This window comes from Dendropsophus ebraccatus, chromosome 15 (assembly GCF_027789765.1).
Source record: "Dendropsophus ebraccatus isolate aDenEbr1 chromosome 15, aDenEbr1.pat, whole genome shotgun sequence".
Taxonomy (NCBI): domain Eukaryota; kingdom Metazoa; phylum Chordata; class Amphibia; order Anura; family Hylidae; genus Dendropsophus; species Dendropsophus ebraccatus.
The window spans coordinates 42,725,130-42,744,834 of NC_091468.1; the positions used below are offsets into that span (position 1 = coordinate 42,725,130).

At 40.6% G+C, this 19,705-nt stretch overlaps 1 protein-coding gene across 1 annotated transcript in view; it reads left to right on the plus strand.

Moving 5' to 3' along the window:
• CCDC85A (coiled-coil domain containing 85A) overlaps positions 1-19,705 on the plus strand; it is a 211,400-nt gene that overhangs the window by 524 nt on the left and 191,171 nt on the right. The window lies entirely within an intron of this gene.

Sequence of the window (19,705 nt, forward strand, 5' to 3'; positions counted from 1 at the left end):
ATCAATAGTTAAGAGGATTTACTTGAAGCCTAAAAATACAGCATCTCGGTGACTCTCACACCTTGCAGCCCAGCCTGATCATTACGTAATGTGTCAAGAGGAGCACATTGGTACAGTACAGAGTGGAAGGTTTGATGGGGGGGGGGGGCTGGGGGCTTTCTGCTGAAATCTAATGACAGCAGAGGTTGAATCGAAGTGTTAAATCAGAGTTACTGGTGTGAAGGTGTCAGAGAATCCCAAGATAGAAACAAATAAGATGATAGAAAAGCCTTTTGAAAAAGTGCAATGTTCACCTTCTACGGCAGTGTTATAAAATAAATCCATATCCTGGGGTGCCAGGCTGTCATTACCAACCTCGGATGTGGATGCAATGTATATTAGTTCAATCGGATTAGTTTCATGATGGTAACATTAGCTGGGGTTGAGTGGTAGCTTCCTAACAGCTATAGCAGTGATGTAATGAGTCACAGTGTAACTGTTTCAGTGCTACAGTGTGCTTCAGCATCTTATATCGCTATCTCGGTGGTGTGCTTCCAGGGATATTAAGTCATGCTGATCGGGTTATGAGATGCTAAATTTAGCTTTCGGTTAGTAACTGAATTTCTATATGAGACATCCCGGATTTATATTTATGGAAAAGAAAAAACAATGTTTATTTTTTAATTTATTGAATGTTTCAAATATATATATATATATATATATATATATATATATATATATATAATACTTTAACAACAATAAGAGCGCGGTAGTAATAAAATAATAATAATAATAATAATAATAATTATAATAATAATAAAGAAGAAGAAGTGTACATACTAGTACTAAATCCTCATTATAACCATTGAATGATAGTATCTTTACTAAAAAAAATAAATAAAATAAAATATGTGGTTTGATCTCCTTTGCCCAAAGATATCATCTCCCACCCACTCCTCTCTCTGAGGGACCAGCAGAAATCAAGCAAATAAGCACAGAAAAGAGGTAAATGTAATGTATTTTCCATTACTCTGGAGACCATGGTTCATTGCTACCACAAAGATTTGGGATTTCATGTTTAGTCAAGTTCACTTATTGGATAATATGCATTTATACCACAACGGCATACCAAGTACATTTCGACCTTTTGGTGGCAAGTAAACCTCAGCATGTGTTCATTTATATGTCATTAACCCATTTTGGAGGAATAAAAGATACATTGGAGAATGTGATATAAAAATCTCCTTGAAATTAATTCTGCAAAGCACTTTGACATCTACTTGGGAATCCCTTTTGGGCAATGCACTGTGACTCTGAAGATGTTCTGCCGGTTTGGAGCAGCTGGAGAGCAGCAGGTTACCTTCCAGTACGTCATCACATCAGACTGCGAGGCAGGTAGCGATGACTGACACCTACTTGCCTGCAGTAATTACAGATAGGAGGTTCCAGCGCTGGATGCTGGAGAAGATAAGTGCAAGGGGGTGGCATATCTTTGTAGGTCATTTACAGTCAGTTTTAGCTTAGAAAAATCTTACTCAATTTCCCTAAGACAAGTTTCGTCAATAAAAACATTACATTAAATTACCCCCTAGACTCTCTGCTGTATTATAAAAAGGAAACATAAGTACAGTGTGAGTACCCCCTAGATGTGTGATATGGGTTATGCATACTAACAGGTTTATAACCTAGGGTTTAGTTGGTTCAGCCTAGTGGCTTAGTGGTTAACACTCTTGCTTTTCATCCTTGTGGATCCTGGATATACATCATAAGTGCAAAGAGTGTTTATTTCTCCCTGTCCTTCCATGGATTTCCTCTTGGTACTCTGGTTTCCGCCTACATGACAAAGTAATTTTCCCTTCAGGGAGAGATTCTGGCTTGGCATATAATCCCCAATCCTGTTTCAAGCACAGACATTGGTTTGCAGGAAAGCTACCTCCAGTAGGTGGCACTGTAGAGCAAGATCTTTTCTTTCCATTCTTTTGAAACATTGCAAGAATTCATACGTCAGTCTGGTGGTCTCCTCAAAGAGACGCTCTATACCCTTACTCCTATACGGCAAAGAAAGGATACTGGTAGGGAATATCAAATGTGGACCCCAATGGAGACAGTAAGTAGTAACAACATCTATAAAGTGCTGTGGGATATATTTGTACTATATAAGCAACAGAAATAAAAAGAAAATGAGTGGTCTGCTTCATATGTAAAATGACTGCGGTGTTAAGAGGTTGTCTAAGTAGGAAACCTAATTTCATATACAGTGTCCCATTAAGGAATTATGAGTTATAATAAGGGTATCACCCATTCACCTTGGAAAATCTAGGATTTAGCTGACCAGGCATTATTATATGGACAACCCCTACAAATACAATAGACCTGTAAACAATAGTAAAACAACTTTTTTTTATGTCTTCATCTTCATCGTCAAAATTTTGCCCTATCCGAAGGTGTTGCTATTGCAGGGAACCGTGATGTTTCAACCATGGTGATACATCATCCAGTTACTGTGTATACTGGCCCAATGTGGAACAACAGTGAGCCATGATATAGGACTCAATTATTTTTTATATAATATATATATATATATATATATATATATATATATATATATATATATTGAATCCTCAACTCACCCTACAATTATTGTTTCCTCTTATCTTATTATAGGCAGGATGCAATAAGCAATAATGCTATATGGGAGTGCAAGCATCTTTGTGGCTTGCCTGCATCCTGCCTCTAATATCAGCAGATGGTTGGAAACTGGTATTTAAACCTGCCCTTTGATACAATGCCTTTTCAAGGCTTGCCAGGAATTGTGTCCCTAGCAACCTGTCTCAGATTACTCATGTCTTCATCTGAAGGATGAAATGGCAGAAGCTGAGTGCAGAGGAAGTATAAAGAGCCTTGGCAGTTCTAAGACAGTGCTTTTACCTATCGTCAATGCAATATTAATCAGATTAAAAATAGGTGGACAACTTCTCCATCTGTATCTCTGCCCAAATAATTATTTTATTTTTTGTATAAGAGCAGCAGTATGTCCTCCACAGCTGCTCTTCCTACTATAAGCTAATACAGGTAGTTGTAATTATTTTATTGAATTTGGAGGTGGATCCATGGATCAATGCAAAAAAATATTTGCGGACAACACATTGATCTAGTTTCCTAAGCATCTTGATTATGTTATTCTTACACACTATATGAAACAGGGCTGTAGAGTAGGATGAGTTGTGGAGTTGGAGCTAGTTTTGGTTATAAACATTTTTTACCGACTCCAGCTTTAAAAGTTTCATTAAAATTTCATTATTGGACTGGTCAAATAAATTTTATAAATGTTACTCACTAATATATTTTATATTCTATCAATCAAACAAACAGACTTTCTGAAATTAGAAAGGGTGAAGCATTTCCTCCTTCTATCAGTGGCAATGGCCTGATCTTACCCACAGCCTCTATCTCTTCCTATTTGCTTCCTATCTTGCACTAGGCTGCAAGTGACAACTGGGTGACTGTCCCTACAATGCTAAGTACTGAGGCCATAAGTTGGAGAGAATAGTCCAGGTCAAAACACAGTTCAGAAACATCAGGCCACAATTCAGAAATACCATAGGAAAACTGGAAAAAAAAGCCAGGGGTCAATACCAAGAAAGCTGAGCAGAACCAAAATCAGAAAGCAAATGGATTACCGTAAGCCAAGCCGAGGACAGCAACACAGTCAATAGCAAATAGTACATGATCACAAAACAAAGAGCAGAACCTAAAACTATTACACTATCACTATTTCTGTACTGGAGATGCCTGTTTAAATCTCCATCTCAAACTAGTTAGTAAGAAAGGTTGGCTGTGTGATTGGCCCAGTGTCCCTGCTCTCCTGGTCAGTCAGCCCCTGCGTGCTGGGACTGGCAACCCAGATGCCCCAACTCTTCCCCACCCCCTTTCCCTGGGCGATGATGTTGGTGCATACCTGCAGCAGCAGAAGGCCAGGTGGAGCTGGAACCTCTGCCCTCAGCATTGAGAAGAGTATGTGACAGCAAGGTCACGTAAGTTGCTGACACACTGACCCTATTAACGTAGATAAGGATGGTTGGGATAAGTTGGAGCCCACTTTTTAGTAACTTGTTTCTGAGCTGGATGAGTTCATTGTGTGTGGGGAGATCTGTGCTGTTCTCTTCCTAGAAGAGAAGATAGAGAAGAAGAAGAATCAGAAAAAGCCATAAGCAGTGTAGCAATAATAGTTAAACTCTGTCCTCAATGTACTGTTTTCTTCCTGGGAGGTGATGGTATATATTTTTTACAGTGTGCATAGGCTGCGGCAGGGTGCGTCTGTGTGTGAGAGAGAGAATTAATGTCCCTGTAGCCTATATCGTATTCTGCAGCGACCTTAATTTACAATCCAGGATGACACAGGCGCAGGAGCTGCGCCTGTGTCATCTGCGTCAGGTCTCGGCTATCAGTGATAGCCGGAGACCCGCCGCAACTCTCAGCACCGGAGCAGCGCTCTGGTGCTGAGAGTTAACCCTATAGTTACTGCGGTCAGCACCACCGAAGCATCTATAGGGCCTCTGACAGAGAATTCTCCCTCTACAGAGGGAGAATTCTCTGTTAGTGGTCCATCGGGGCTCTGCAAAGTGATTGGAGAGCCCCAATGGTAGCCATGGAAACCGGAAGCCTCAGGTAATAACTGTTTGCAAAACACATTACTAATGGGAATTCTTGCAATTGCCAGCATTCCCCCCATCCCCTGCATTTATTCATATTGTGTTTTGCACAAAGCTATTACATTTTTTCATTAAAATTTTGGTATATTTTGTTTAAACATCCCTTGAAGCAACAAAATATTCAAAAATGAAGACAAAAAAAGGTAAATTTAACTGCTGAGTTAAAAAGTCCTATGTTAACCTTCACTCTGTGTCCTTCAGTAGCGTGCATCTGGTAAAGTGCTAAAGTCTCCAATTGATTTCAATGGGGTCGTTACTCAAGTCAAGCATTCGAGCATTGAAAAATGCTTAACTCAAGTAGTGATGAATTGAGTATTTTACTACTCACTCAACTGTAGAGGCGCTGTGGATCCTGGCACTTGCCTGGGTAATACTTGTGCCTGGCCAACAGTCACTAACTTGTGGTAACGTGAAACACAAAACCTGGACAGGACAAACTTACATACGAGGAATAGTCAACAGGTCGGGGTCCAAACCGAACAGGCAGCAAAGTACAAAAGCAGGGAATAGTCAAGTAACAGAGCCAAGGTCAAGATAAGCCAAAGTAGCAGACAGAGAGAAAGAACTCCAGCATGCTTCCAAGGAAGACTTATAGCTGACAAAGGGTTAACAAAATGAGAAAGTATATATAGGAAGTCAGGGGTCAAATCAGAATGTGATTGGAACAGAGGTCCAGGATTCAGCAAAAATGAGTAGAGAAACCAGATGTCAATCACCTAGGCAAATTAGAGGTTAACTGTGAAGTAGCCAAACAGAACTCAGCAGAGGAGAGACAGGTGAGGCAGGTGAATCAATCAACAAGGCAAAAGGAGTAGGACAGTGTTCAGACAGAGCTCAGGAAAATGCCAATTACACACAGACCAAACACAAATTAATGGCTAAAAGCACAGTCTCAATCGTACAGTACCTTAGGAACAAAGGACCGCGCCAAGGTCCCAGCAGCTACAGTCATAAGTGAAAAAAGTGAAAAGTGGAATCCTTCTGACTACAAATCTTATTAAAAGGAACCAATCAGCCCGATCTGGCTCATATGGTTCCCTGAACTGCTGTATACAGCTCCTGCAGAAGCCGTGGCATGTACGGCAGCGGCTGCAGCAGTAGCTGTATGCCCGAGAAAAAGGACTTTAATCCCCCGGGCGCGTGACAGGCAGCGGCAGGGAAGTAGTCATCTGGGCGCTCCTAAAGGCCAGTAAAGGACTTCTCTGCCTGTCATTCATCGTTTCCGAGAGCGCTGACAGGCAGAGCGTTGTGGCTAGATACGGGCGGAAAGCCGCCCAGATGAATACTTACCTGCCACTGCCTGTCACGCGCCCGGGGGATTAAAGTCCTTTTTTCCATGTATACAGCTACTGCTGGTATGGTACGTGCGGCGGCTGCTGCAGGAGCTGTCTACAGCGGTTCAGGAAACCATATGAGCCCTGATTGGTTCCCTTTAAACCTGAGATAAAGTGGAAACTCCATTCTAGGGAAAGAACACTGTACACTGTGCTGGTAGTATATTTGTGTGGAGATACCTTATGGACCTGACAATTTTAGTCAGTCTCTATCTCTGATTTCTTACTTGAGGTTTCATCTATTTTTTTCTTAGCTGCTGATTTCACTAAAGGATTAAAATATTACAAGTACTGTACTAGTATTTTACAAAGTGTTCAATTATTAGGCATGGATAGCATTCATTAGTAGAAATGTTAAGGATCTGGGTACTCATAATAAAAATTCTATTTCCCTTCCGGGGTTCATAATCCTGGATGGAAGTGAACAGTCTGGAGACTGCATTAAAAAATACTGGTTCTCTCATTTTTCATTACCTGTTATAAAAAGAATTACTTTGTTAGAATGTTATGTCTTCCCAAGAATCCTTTGGGGCCTTGGGTTTCTTATTATTAGAAATTGGGGTGGGTGGGGGGGTGGGTTAAGTACAAAAATCAAAGAGTACAGTCACAAATACAGTAAGATTACAGTGCTAACATGGACTTTGCAGTTCACAAACCAACTTCAGATTTCATGCAGGTATTCTGCTCTTGAAAATAAAGCTCCTTTACAGAAACGCTTTGAAGCTTTACTGTCACAAAATAAAATTTGACATGTCACACAGGCATATCTAAAATGTTTATTAGTCAGGGTCTGGGTATTTAGACACCCACTGATCACTAACATTTCTCTCTCCAACTCACTGCTGTACACATCTCAGGTGGTGGGCTCTGTAGACTTACTATAGAACCTGGCTCCTGTAAGAAGATGGAGTAGAGAAAATTGTGCCGAGGTGTGACAGTAACACTTTGAAAGCTATGTATAGCTTTGAATCCTTTTCACCCCACTATATTTATAGTAGAAAAAATATTTTTACATGGGTCTCTATTAAAGGGGTATTCCACTCAAACATAACTTTTTATATGTTGCTGCCCATGGTGAGACTAACAATTTATTCCATACTTATTATCTATTCAGTCTCCTTCCCCCAGTTCCCCCACATGCAAAAATCTATGTGTGAGCCTTTCTCTCTGTCTCCCCCTCCTCCCTTTTGAGAAAGATGATGTAAAAAACTCCCTGGCAGGCTTTATCTGCAACATTGTAGCTTCTTTGTAATGCTGGGAGGGTTATTCTGAGGTCAGGTTCTTAATTAACTCACTGTGATTAACTAAATAGCTAATAACTAACTCCCCCCTTATTATTCCAGTACCCACTGCTACTGGGGTTATGGGAAGAACCAAGTACCAGTAGTCTTAGACAGTCAAAAATGGTGTTCCTGCACTTTAGCAGCAGCCTTGTATTATCAGGGTGGCTAGGGCCATTTTTTTTGGCCCTCCCCAGCCTAACAATACCAGCCTGCTACAATTCAGTCCAGGAGTGCCATTTTTTGACGGTCCGAGACTACTGGTACCCGATCTTCCCAGTACTGGGTACTGGAGTAATAATGTTGGGGTTAGTGTTCGCCATTTTTACCAACTAAGCCCTGACTTAGTAATGGATGTTGTCTATCAGATGGCTTCTACTGCTAAGCCTGTAAAGAAAAAAGACAATATACAAGTAAAAAAAAAATTATTTTCATTAAAAAAAAAACATCAACATCCCTTGTTGACCATTTTATTCAACAAATCATCATCATCGTAATCCACTGAATACAACATAATCAACATAATCAGGATGCCAATATCTGAAAAACAAAAAAGAGAGACACACACGAAAAAAGGCATCTGCAGAATAGCTATGATTTTGACAGGTGTTCCCACTTCTTACAGTATGCTCAATCTGTAGATAGTTGTCTACAGTCTGGCACCCAAGGTGTCAAGTTAGGCTGTATTGCAATTCTTTAACCCCCTGAGGGATAAGCGACCCCCTTACTTGCTGGGAGGGGTGCAGTGGCATGTGTGTATGTGTGTGTGGGGGGGTCATACTCACCAAAGATGTCCTCTTTTTTTTTTTTTTTACCAGACTTCTTTTTTAACTAAGCTTCATGTGTGCCATACTCTTTCAAATGTTCGTTCAGCCAATCAGCAGCCGAGGTTGAAAATGCAGAAGTCTCTGCTCAGCCAGTCAGCAGCTGCAGTGGGATCCTGCCTCAGTCACTGATTGGCTGATCGAAAGAAGACGCTGGAGGTAACCCTCTGCCCCCCAACAGAGCACAATCTGGCCCACAAGGGGTTAACTTATCCCCCTGGAAGCCAGACCATCACTTTTTGGGTCCAAAAACAGCACTTAAAACATCATACACATGAGCTTTGGTGTTTTTTAGTTAAGCAAAAGAACTTCCATTGAACTCTATGATAGAGAAATGCCACAGTTTGCAGAAAAAATGCCACACCCTCAGCATGCTACATCTTGGAAAAACTGCTACAGAGCCTGAAAAACTCCAGAGAGGGGAAAAAAAGCCACCTTAAAAAAAAAAGTCCAGTATCTCAAAAACTTCCATTGACCTCCAGCTAAAATCTGTCCGCCTGAGTTTTGGAGAAAAACAAACAAACACCATGTCATTTTTTTTTTTTTCTGGGGGTGGGGGGGAGGGGTCATTTTTGTGAAATATAAAGCCAGTGCAAAACTTACCTAAATGCCTCCATAAACCTTACATTTTTGTTGACCATTGGCAGTGGGTTCGGCTGTTGGTATAGGGTGTATGGGGCTCTCCTGATGGACCGCCGACAGATGCAGTGACTATGGATTAACCCTCCCCTGCCCATAGAGAACACAGGATCACTTGACCATGCTGAATGTTCTTGTTTATGTGGAGGCCAAGGGCCGGAAAGGAGAGATAACTGACAGCTGAACAATTTGTTTGGCTGTCAGTTATTGAAAGTGTATTAATTCCTTCATTTCTTTACCTTCCCTCCTAAATGACCTTCTGAGCTCGTTTATGACCCGGCCGTTTATGACTGATCTTTATTCTCTGATGGATTTCTCTTTGCAGCAGACAGGAAGGAAAAGTATTTTTGCACCATAACAAGTAATTGCTATTCTAACAAAAATGCATTTAAAAGCCTTTAAGACAGCTACCAACACCACTAAAGAAAAAAAAATGTAAAGTTTGGATTTGTCACATGTCCAAAGTGCTCACACTAACACATTTATTCAAGATCATGTGATTTTGGACTATTGCATACAGTAATTTTATAAAAAGGGGACACTGAAAGAAAATCTTCACATAGTACATGACTATGACAATCAGCAAGAGAGGTTTACCAACAAGATTTCTCCCTTGAAATTTTTTTGTCATCCTGTTGACAGTAGTACCCTATGCTGATATGATATTTTGGTTGTTGTCTCAAAGAGTTTTTACTCTAAATAAAACCCATCAAAGAGTAAATGACGTGGAGAATACTATTGATTTTTTATAAAATGAATAGCAATAAACATTGACTATAAACCATTTTATGCTTTTACATGATAACTATATATTTACATTTATTTGTAATTTTTTTCAATTTAGTCTTCTTATAGAAAAAAACGTTTTCTCAATTTTGAAATTTACCAACTTTGTTGGATTCGATGTACGATAGACTAGATGTAGAGCTGGTTGAGTGAATCAAACGACAGTATATTTAATGTATTGAAATTGGAAGAATAGATATGTTCACTGTTGGGCTGCATCCATTTTTCGGAGGTTGGAGATAAAAAAAAAACTATTTAATTTTTGCACGTGTAATTTGTCTAATTTCTAAGATCCTTGTAGCCCATGGTCTTTTGCACACGGGGATAGTGTGGTCACTAGAGATCCTTAGAGATACTTAGAGATCCTAGAGAACCTTATCGGTGGCTGGAGAAGTTGAATGCAGTCCTAAGGCTGCCATGTTTTCCAGGACTCCCTAGGGCTGTGTCCAACTTCTTCAGCCTCTGGTATTCAAATGCTGCACACTCAAGTATTATATTAACCTGAACATGCTCGAGGTTCTCTCACCGCTAGTGGTAACTCATACAGATAGGCAGGATAGAAAGAAGAATCTGAGTAGAAAATGTGTAGCATTTCTTTTTATAGTCATAAAGTTAGATTTTGCTTCAATGGCTGTCCAGCTTAAGTAGATATTATCAGCACTGCCACGTTTTTCTAGTGATCATTGATGATTAAAGTAGTCAAACCCCTAACTATTGAATATTGTCAGTGTAATCTCATCAACCCCTTACAGTTTCACACCTACCATGAGAGACAATGTTACAAAGAGAGAAACCTTTGGCGCCATATTACATGGCCCGATGTGTGGAGTAAGTGCTAGCAGACAGAGCCCATTAGAGGGCTCAATGATTGTGCGCCAAGGGCTGCACAGACATCATTAGCGATGTCCATGCAGTCCCTACTTTAAAGTGTTACTTGGTACAGTATATATAAAATAATAAATTAGCTATGCTTACCTCTTCATCCTCCCCCAGTGTCCTTCTGCCATGTCCTTCTTCATCCCTTGTTGACAATTAAGAACCAGTCTCTGTAGTGACAGCCCGCTCAGCCAATGACTGACCAAGACAGAAAGTGTTATGGCCGTGGTTGGTTGAGCGGGTTCGGAAGTGTCGGTGGTGGCTATGGTCAGTGGGGAACACCAGGAGAGTTGGAGAGGCATAACATCTTTATTATTTTCTATATACTAATGCTGGAGTACCCTTTTATTCAGCTGTCGTCCGTGTATCACCTACTACACAGAGCAATGTGTGGTCAGTCGCTGATAATTATAAAAATTATAATTTTTAAACTTGTTGAAACACAAAGATCAGTTGATGAGTGAAAAATGGCTCGCTCCTCAGCTCATCTTCTCATTGTCTATATTACATGGGGTAATATCTGCCCAATTTGGCCTAATTAATAGGGCTATAATCCACAATACAAACCTAATGCTTGTTGCCAGATTCACACTGTTCACATAGTTTTTCTTGGCTTATTATGGTTTCGGACTCTCGTCTCTAACTTTAATATAGTGATTTATTCCAAAATACATATGAAATGTCAAACCCTGCAATTCTTAGCGTGGGAAATATCAATTTTTAAACTGATAAATGTATCAAGCCAACCTTTAAATCAGTCATCTTGACATTTTCTAGGTGTCCATAAATCTAGTGGGCCTGGCTCAAATTAATGTTGGTGCCAAGACTATAAAACCTTTAATAATACACAGTGAATAGTGAAATTATAAAAAATCATCCTTGGAACAGGCTGTTCCCTATAAACCTTAGACTTGACAATCTCAATATATACTAAAAGGAAAAAAAATTGTATGTAACAAAAAAAAAGTGTTATTTTCCGGGCATGATAAAATAGAAGCTTCTGTTCTATTGCTGCTCAGCTTGTACCTGTCCTGATACATTCATTTAGCAATTTAGAATATCAGAAGACGTTAATGCAGTTGAATAATTCATAATGATAGTGCGAATAACATTACAGTTCGCTCTCGATACAATATTGTGTATGGAAATGCTTTCTTAATGCGACCAAATTTTAAATAGTTCCTCCTGACATCCGCACGCAAGCAAGTGGTCATAATGTCTAAGTCGGCTGGTGTTATGTATGCGGGTCGATTGGTATACGCAATCAGAATTATGGAACAGATTTACCATGCAGATTCCAGGGAAAATGTCATTCTAGCATAGGCAAGAGAGCAAACAACTGCCGCAGCCTTTACGACCTTGTCAGCAATAGACTGAAAGGGTCTAAATATTATAATTTGTTTTTTACGATTTTTCCTAATAGCGTATATGTGCGTATTTTCTTTTCTTTACTGCACCTCTTTTGATCTTCAATCACTCCACGCCACCTCTTCCCTTGTCACATAAATGAGAGGTTGCAAATACGAGGAGACATTAAATGGCCTGGTTGTTTTATTTGGTGGATGCTTGTTTAAATTCCTCCCTGACGCAGTGAAAGGTTTACTGAAAAGCTCTTAAATAAATCAAGTGTGAAAAGCCTATGGATTGATCATTAGTGTGGTAGTGCTGTCTTTAGAACGCGGCAATATTCAACAGCTGAAGAATAAAGCTCTGTTAGGTCTTGGGGTATATTCACATCAGAAATCTTTCATACATTGCAGGAGTGCATAAAAAAAAAGAAAAGAATAAGCAAAACGTATTCAAACATATAGAAGGGCATCCCTGCGGTGTGTCCACTGGGTTCAATAAACGTAGTCTACTGTAGCAAGTCAATGCGGAACTCCAGTATTTGCTACAATAACATTTTGTATTATTATTCCCAATGAAATTCACAATAAAACTGCAGTTCAGTTCCCATTCACTTTGGCCCACTACTAGACAATGAACTGGAAAGAGCTTTTGTCCATGTTAACTGCATAGTGTGGGGGGTGTCAGGTGTAGGTTCTCTACTGATCTACATTGTGCGCATGTTAGAGTTGTACCTGAGCGTGTACGACCACAACAGGTAAACGTGCACTCGAATACTCTGGTTATATTCATCTGCACATGCAGCAAAATTTTTTCAGTTTTTTCTTTCTTTGTGCACTGATCAGGTACAGTATTGATGGTCTATTTGTGTCTCTTTGACACAGGGGACTGGGGGTGACAGAGAGGACTGGGGGTCTCTTAAAGGGGACTGGGGGGAGCAGGGGTGACAGAGGGGAGCTGGGGAGTGACACAGGGGACTGGGGGGAGCAGGGGGGTGACACAGGGGACTGGTGGGTGACAGAGGGGAGCTGGGGGGGTGACACAGGGGACTGGGGGGAGCAGGGGAGTGACACAGGGGACTGGGGGTGACAAAGGGGACTGGGGGTCTCTAAGAGGGGACTGGGGGAGCAGGGGGGGACACAGGGGACTGGGGGGGAGCAGGGGGTGACACAGGGGACTGGGAGTCTCTGAGAAGGGACTGGGGGGTGACACAGGTGACTGGGGGGAGGTGGGCACACACCCCTCCTCCTCCTCTCACCCCCGGCACTGGCGCTCTCCTCTCAGCCGCACATGCAACTCCTCGATCTCTGGAGGAGGAGGTCGAGGGAACTGCAGGGTGAGGTGATCGCATCGCTGCAAGTCCTGGGGCTGTAAAGCAGGATCGGATCCTGCTGAACAGCCCCAGGACTTGCAGCCATGCGATCACCTTGCAGTCCCCGCGGCCTCCTCCTCCAGAGACCGGGGAGCTGCATGTGTGGCAGGGACGCTAGGGGGCGGCGGCTCTGCTAGGCAGCTGTAGACCCCTGCACTGCACACCTCCCCTCCTACCACCGCCACCGCCTACCTCTCCGTCATCTTCGGGAGGCCGGCCGAACAGCCGCAGCCGTCCCTGATGCCGGCCCCCCTCTGCCGCGTCACCAGCTGCTCAGCCGCGATTGGCTGAGCATAAAGTTAAGCTCAGCCAATCGCGGCTGAGCAGCTGATGAGGGCCGCACTTACAGGAAAGCTACCATTGAGGTGGGGGGCCGCAAACTAGTGTCCCGAGACCCCTGTGCTAAAGGAATGTATCCCCATTAGATCCAGATGTCTGGAAACAGATTTATTTTTTAATATACCTTTATATTTCTGATCTAGTAAGCCAAAGCTCATACATAACCATTTACTTATAGATTTAGATTTTTAAATTTTAGGAGCTGATAAAATTCTGACTCCCATCAGCGACCAGTGGGTGTGACTTATTGCAAACTGTTACTACAGTGAACTCCATAATAAAAAAAAAATAATAAAATCATAAATTGGGTCATAGAACCAAGATAATCCCCTTCAAACCTAATATTAAAGCTTTAAAAGATTATTTTTACATACATAAGCTACAGTATGCTAAGTATAATTGACAAGAGCAATGACTGCAGGGAGCTTTACTTTACACTTATCGTCTGACATCAGTAGGACTCCATAGTTTCTTGACAGGTGGATGAGTTACTTAGTAAGGATCCAAGAATTGCTCAAACTAAAACATGACCCACTGTACATACCACGCATAAAAACCATAGTGGTTCGGTTATACTATGTAAAACAGCTATTGATGCCATGGGTAAGGAAGTAAGTATTTAACCCATTCTCCACTGCCCCTTTCCCCTAATAATAATAATAATAATAATAATAATAATAATAAAATCCCCTTTACCTGAAACCTCTAATATAATTGTATTACAGAACGTGCAGCACTTGCTATGCTTTGAAGAAGTCTCTTGCTAATATTAATTTGCATACAATTCCCAGGAAATATTGCCTGAAGTCTCACCACCCTCATACTGTCTGCACTCCCGAAGGACAGTTAGTATTCACTGCGGGAATTTCTTGGACATAAAATAGCAATGCGTGAAGTTAGATGGAAATTTGTTTAGCAGAGTAAGATGGCAGCTGAGCTGATCTCCGTTTTTAAAGGGCACATAACAAGTACTGGGAAATGTTGTTTCATTCATAAACTGTCAAAACTGCCTTTGTTATGCTATTTCGAAGATTGCTATGACTTAAATTATAGCAATTGTTATCAATCTTGCCGAATCATTTCCAAAAACCTACAGTTTTTGGCTGTGTTCACACTACGGATGCGTCCGAAGCCGCTCGCTTCACTGTGTGAACTGCCACACAGTGGACCTGTCAGTTGTTTGCGGCGCCACATGGGAACCGGCCGGATTGTATACGATGTGTGTACGCTCTGGCCGGGATCCCATAGCAAACAATGCTATGTTCCACCCCGCAAATCTACGGCTGTAGTTCTGCGGCCAGAACTATGGCCGTAGGTTTACGTAGTCTGAACATAGCCTTTAACAGCATTTTAACCTCCCAGCACATGGGTAGTCAGGGTAAATGGCTTCCCTGCTCTTTCCGCTTGCCAGCCACTAAGTTTCGGTGTTCTGCTGCTGGTTTGGGTCCCTGCTAGTGATGAGTGAACATCCCGATGTTCGAGTTGCATCCTGAACATGAATATTAAAAATTATCGTGATCGGTTTGTATTAGGCGAAGTTTCACAAACAAATTACGACTGTACGGTAGAAACGTGCATTTTGGTCTACGCACATGCGTACAAGTTATCAGGTGCAAAGTTTAAATTATGCAGTTGCGTACAGATTGCGAACGCTTTGGTCTAAAGTTACAAACATGCGTAGAGATGATCAGACGCAAAGCGTAATTTATGCAGTTTCGTACGTTCGCAAGTTCAACATTTTAAAATGACCGTTGTAACCATTCTGATCATCAAACAAATTGTTTGTGATCTGCGGATACTAACAATTAGCGTCATGTTCGTACGTACGAACATACAGACATTCCATGCTGCAGCACCTAGGTTCACCCATCACTGGCTAATTGCATTTGAAGTCATTTTCTGCAATATAAATCTATAAAATGACATTAGGAAGTGACTTCAGGTCCATCCAAAAACCCCAGTGGGGCTTGGCTGGTGACACTGGGCTGCAGCAGGGACAGAAAGTAACAGCATACCAGACAAATGGAGCCTCCGGTAAGCAAGGGGAACATGGGAGCTGTTGAAACGGCTGGAGTAGTGAACACACTGAAAAAAACGTCAGAAGGTTGAGGGCAGACGGCAGGCAACATAGTCAGGAAACAGGCTAGAAGATCTTGGGCAGGTGGAGGGAATAAAGTCAGGAATCGGGCTAATGGTCAGAAACAGGGACAGGCGGACAGGCAAGAAACGCTTTTTCAATAGGCACAGGGCACTAAGGATTCGGCAGGATGAGAGGAAGAGGCAGGTTATTTATTAGCTGAGAAAAACAAAAGGACCAGTTAAAGCAACTCTGTACCCACAATCTGAACCCCCCAAACCACTTGTACCTTTCGATAGCTGCTTTTAATCCAAGATCTGTCCTGGGGTCCATTCGGCAGGTGATGCAATTATTGTCCTAAATAACAACTTTTAAACTTGTAGCCCCAAGCCCAACGCGCTGCAGTGTCCTTCTCATATGCCGGTGCCCAAAACTGTACACAGTATTCCATGTGTGGTCTGACCAGTGATTTATAAAGAGGCAAAACTATGTTCTCATTTTTAGCATCTATGCCTCTTATGATGCATCCCATTATTGTATTAGCCTTGGCAGCTGCTGCCTGGCACTGATCACTAAAGTTGAGTTTACTGTCCACTAATACCCCCAGGTCCATTTCAGAAGCAGCTTTACCCAGTGTTTTATTATTTAGCACATAACTGTACTTATTATTTCTACAGCCCAAATGCATAACCTTACATTTATCCACATTAAACTTCATTTGCTCTTTCACCGCCCAAGCCTCCAGCTTCTCCAAATCCCTCTGTAATATGATATTATCCTCCTCTGTACTGATTACTTTACCCAGTTAAGTATCATCTGCAAAAATGGAGATTCTACTCTGTAGCCCCTCTACAAGAACATTAATAAAAATATTAAAAAGAAGTGAAGCCAACAATGATCCCTGTGGTACCCCACTAGTAACTAAAACCCAATCTGAATATGTTCCATCAATCTGTTTTCTATTACACAACCAGTTACTAACCATTTGCATACCCATTTACATAGTCCCAGCATCCTCATAGACCAACCTTTCATGTGGCACAGTATCAAATGCCTTTAAAAAGTCTAGATACACAACATCCACAGCCTCCCCCAATATCGATCCCTTATGCATATTCAAATGTATATACTGTTAAATGTAGTTTAATGAGTAAACCTTAGATCGCAAACTGATCTGGCTAATCTCTTATGCGCATACTGTGAAAGGGGTTGTTCTCCAAATTTTTTTTCTTTCAAACCAACTGGTGCCAGAAAGTGCCAGTGATTTGTAATTTGCTTCGATTACTTCTACCTCAAGTCTTCGAGTACTTATCAGCTGCAGTATGTCCTGCAGGAAGTGGTGTACTCTCTCCAGTCTGACACAGTGCTCTCTGCTGCCACTTCTATCCATGTCTATCCAGGAACTGTCCAGAGCAGTAAAAAATCCCTATAGAAAACGTTTCCAGACTGCAATGAATACCACTTCCTGCAGGACATACAGCAACTGATAAGTACTGGTAGACTAGAGATTTTTGAATACAAATCTCTGGCACTTTCTGGCACCAGTTGATTTGAAAGATTTTTTTTTGTGAACTACCCCTTTAAAGAATATTCCCATCTGGACATTTACAGTTTGATATACAGATATTCTATAAATGTCTAATAGATGCAAGTCCCACTTCTGGGATCCATAACCCTCTGATCTGGCTGTAGTCCATGGAATTGGTTAGGGAGCCAAATGGGCTGTTTTACACAGTTTACAGGACTGACGAGCAAGCGCTCATGTTTTTAAGAGATTGTGCTATGACAATCCCTTCAAGTATTACATTAACAATGATGAATCTCATCCACTAGAAAATAATGAACAAATTTGTAAGTGTCTCTCAAGTAGGGGAATGCAGTAGACAATGGATCTATCAAACGCGCAATTTATTATCGAAACTATAAACGTGAGGACTACTTACAGATCTCATTTTTATGACTATGAGGTTTTTTATCATTCCACTGAAAGTAATTATACTTCACATTTATGAATGGCAAATGATTGATCTGTATCCATCAGTCTACAGTCCACAGTGTTCAATATGATAAATACGTAGACATTGTAATTTTTCTCTACCCATGTATCTAAAGGTATTTTCGAGTTGTATTAGATATAGTTGCCTCATGTCAGTGTTTATGTCTAAGCCTTGTGAGGCCTTTGGGATTTCACTGGCAAAGGTTCATCAGCTTCTTATCGATCTAAGAGAGGTTCTTGTAAACAAGAAATTAACTGGTGCCTGATACTGGGATGAAACTGTATTGTACGGATGATGGTCTGGGATTCTTGCTGGAGAGAATGCTATGTGAGTAAGTGCCAGGGGACTGGATAAACATGCAGAAAGCAAAAGTTATCAAGATGATGAATGAATGATGAACAAATGGTAAAATCACATAGAATTAAAAAGGTGTTAATTATAATCTATCTATCTATCTATCTATCTATCTATCTCCTATCTATCTATCTATCTATCTATCTATCTATCTATCTATCTCCTATCTATCTATCATCTATCTATCTCCTATCTATCTATTATCTATCTATCTATCTATCTCCTATCTATCTATCTCCTATCTATCTATCTCCTATCTATCTATCTATTATCTATCTATCTATCTATCTATCTATCTATCTATCTATCTCCTATCTATCTATCTATCTATCTATCTATCTATCTATCTATCTATTATCTATCTATCTCCTATCTATCTATCTCCTATCTATCTATCTATTATCTATCTATCTATCTATCTATCTATCTATCTCCTATCTATCTATCTATCTATCTATCTATCTATCTATCTATCTCCTATCTATCTATCTATCTATCTATCTATCTATCTATCTATCTATCTCCTATCTATCTATTATCTATCTATCTATCTCCTATCTATCTATCTATCTATCTATCTATCTATCTATCTATCTATCTATCTATCTCCTATCTATCTATCTATCTATCTATGTAACAGAAAATCTAAGCAGCACTGCTCAAAAATATTCGGGTGCCAGCGGTCCTGGATCCTGACCACAGATCGTTCCCAAATAGCAATAGATAATCCACAGCACTCACGGGGTTAAACGGTGAAAAAAGTAAGTGATTTATTGCAGCATTCCAAAACAAGACACGACGTTTCGGTAACCTCACGTTACACTTGAGGATGGTAACGTGAGGTTACCGAAACGTCGTGTCTTGTTTTGGAATAATGCAATAAATCTCTTACTTTTTTCACCGTTTAACCCCGTGAGTGCCGTGGATTATCTATTGCTATCTATCTATCTATCTATCTATCTATCTATCTATCTCATATCTATCTATCTATCTATCTATCTATCTATCTATCTCCTATCTATCCATCTATCTATCTATCTCATATCTATCTATCTATCTATCTATCTATCTATCTATCTATCTATCTCCTATCTATCTATCTATCTATCTATCTATCTATCATATATCTATCTCATATCTATCTATCTATCTATCTATCTATCTATCTATCTATCTCCTATCTATCTTTCTATCTCCTATCTATCTTTCTATCTATCTATTATCTATCTATCTATCTATCTATCTATCTATCTCCTATCTATCTATCTATCTATCTATCTATCTATCTATCTATCCATCTATCTCCTATCTATCATATATCTATCTCATATCTATCTATCTATCTATCTATCTATCTATCTATCTATCTATCTATCTATCTCCTATCTATTATCTATCTATCTATCTATCTATCTATCTATTATCTATCTATCTATCTATCTATCTATCTATCTATCTATCTATCATCTCCTATCTATCTATCTAGGACTCTTTACAGTATTATACCAAGTTCACACAACGTATATTTTCGTAAAAGTACGTCCGTTGTTCCCGACTGCAACAACGGGCGTCATTATTACGAAAATATACGTTACCTTGCTGTCTATGGAATCCCGGCCAGAGCGTATACACATAGTATACGCTTCGGCCAGGATCCTTAGCACCACCGCAAACAACTCACATGTCATTTTTTTCTGCGGCCGCTATTCATTGAATAGTGGACGCAGAAAACCCTGTCAGTGCACACTGAGGATTGAGCGGCTCCGGCCGCACGCTCCATTGTGTGCAG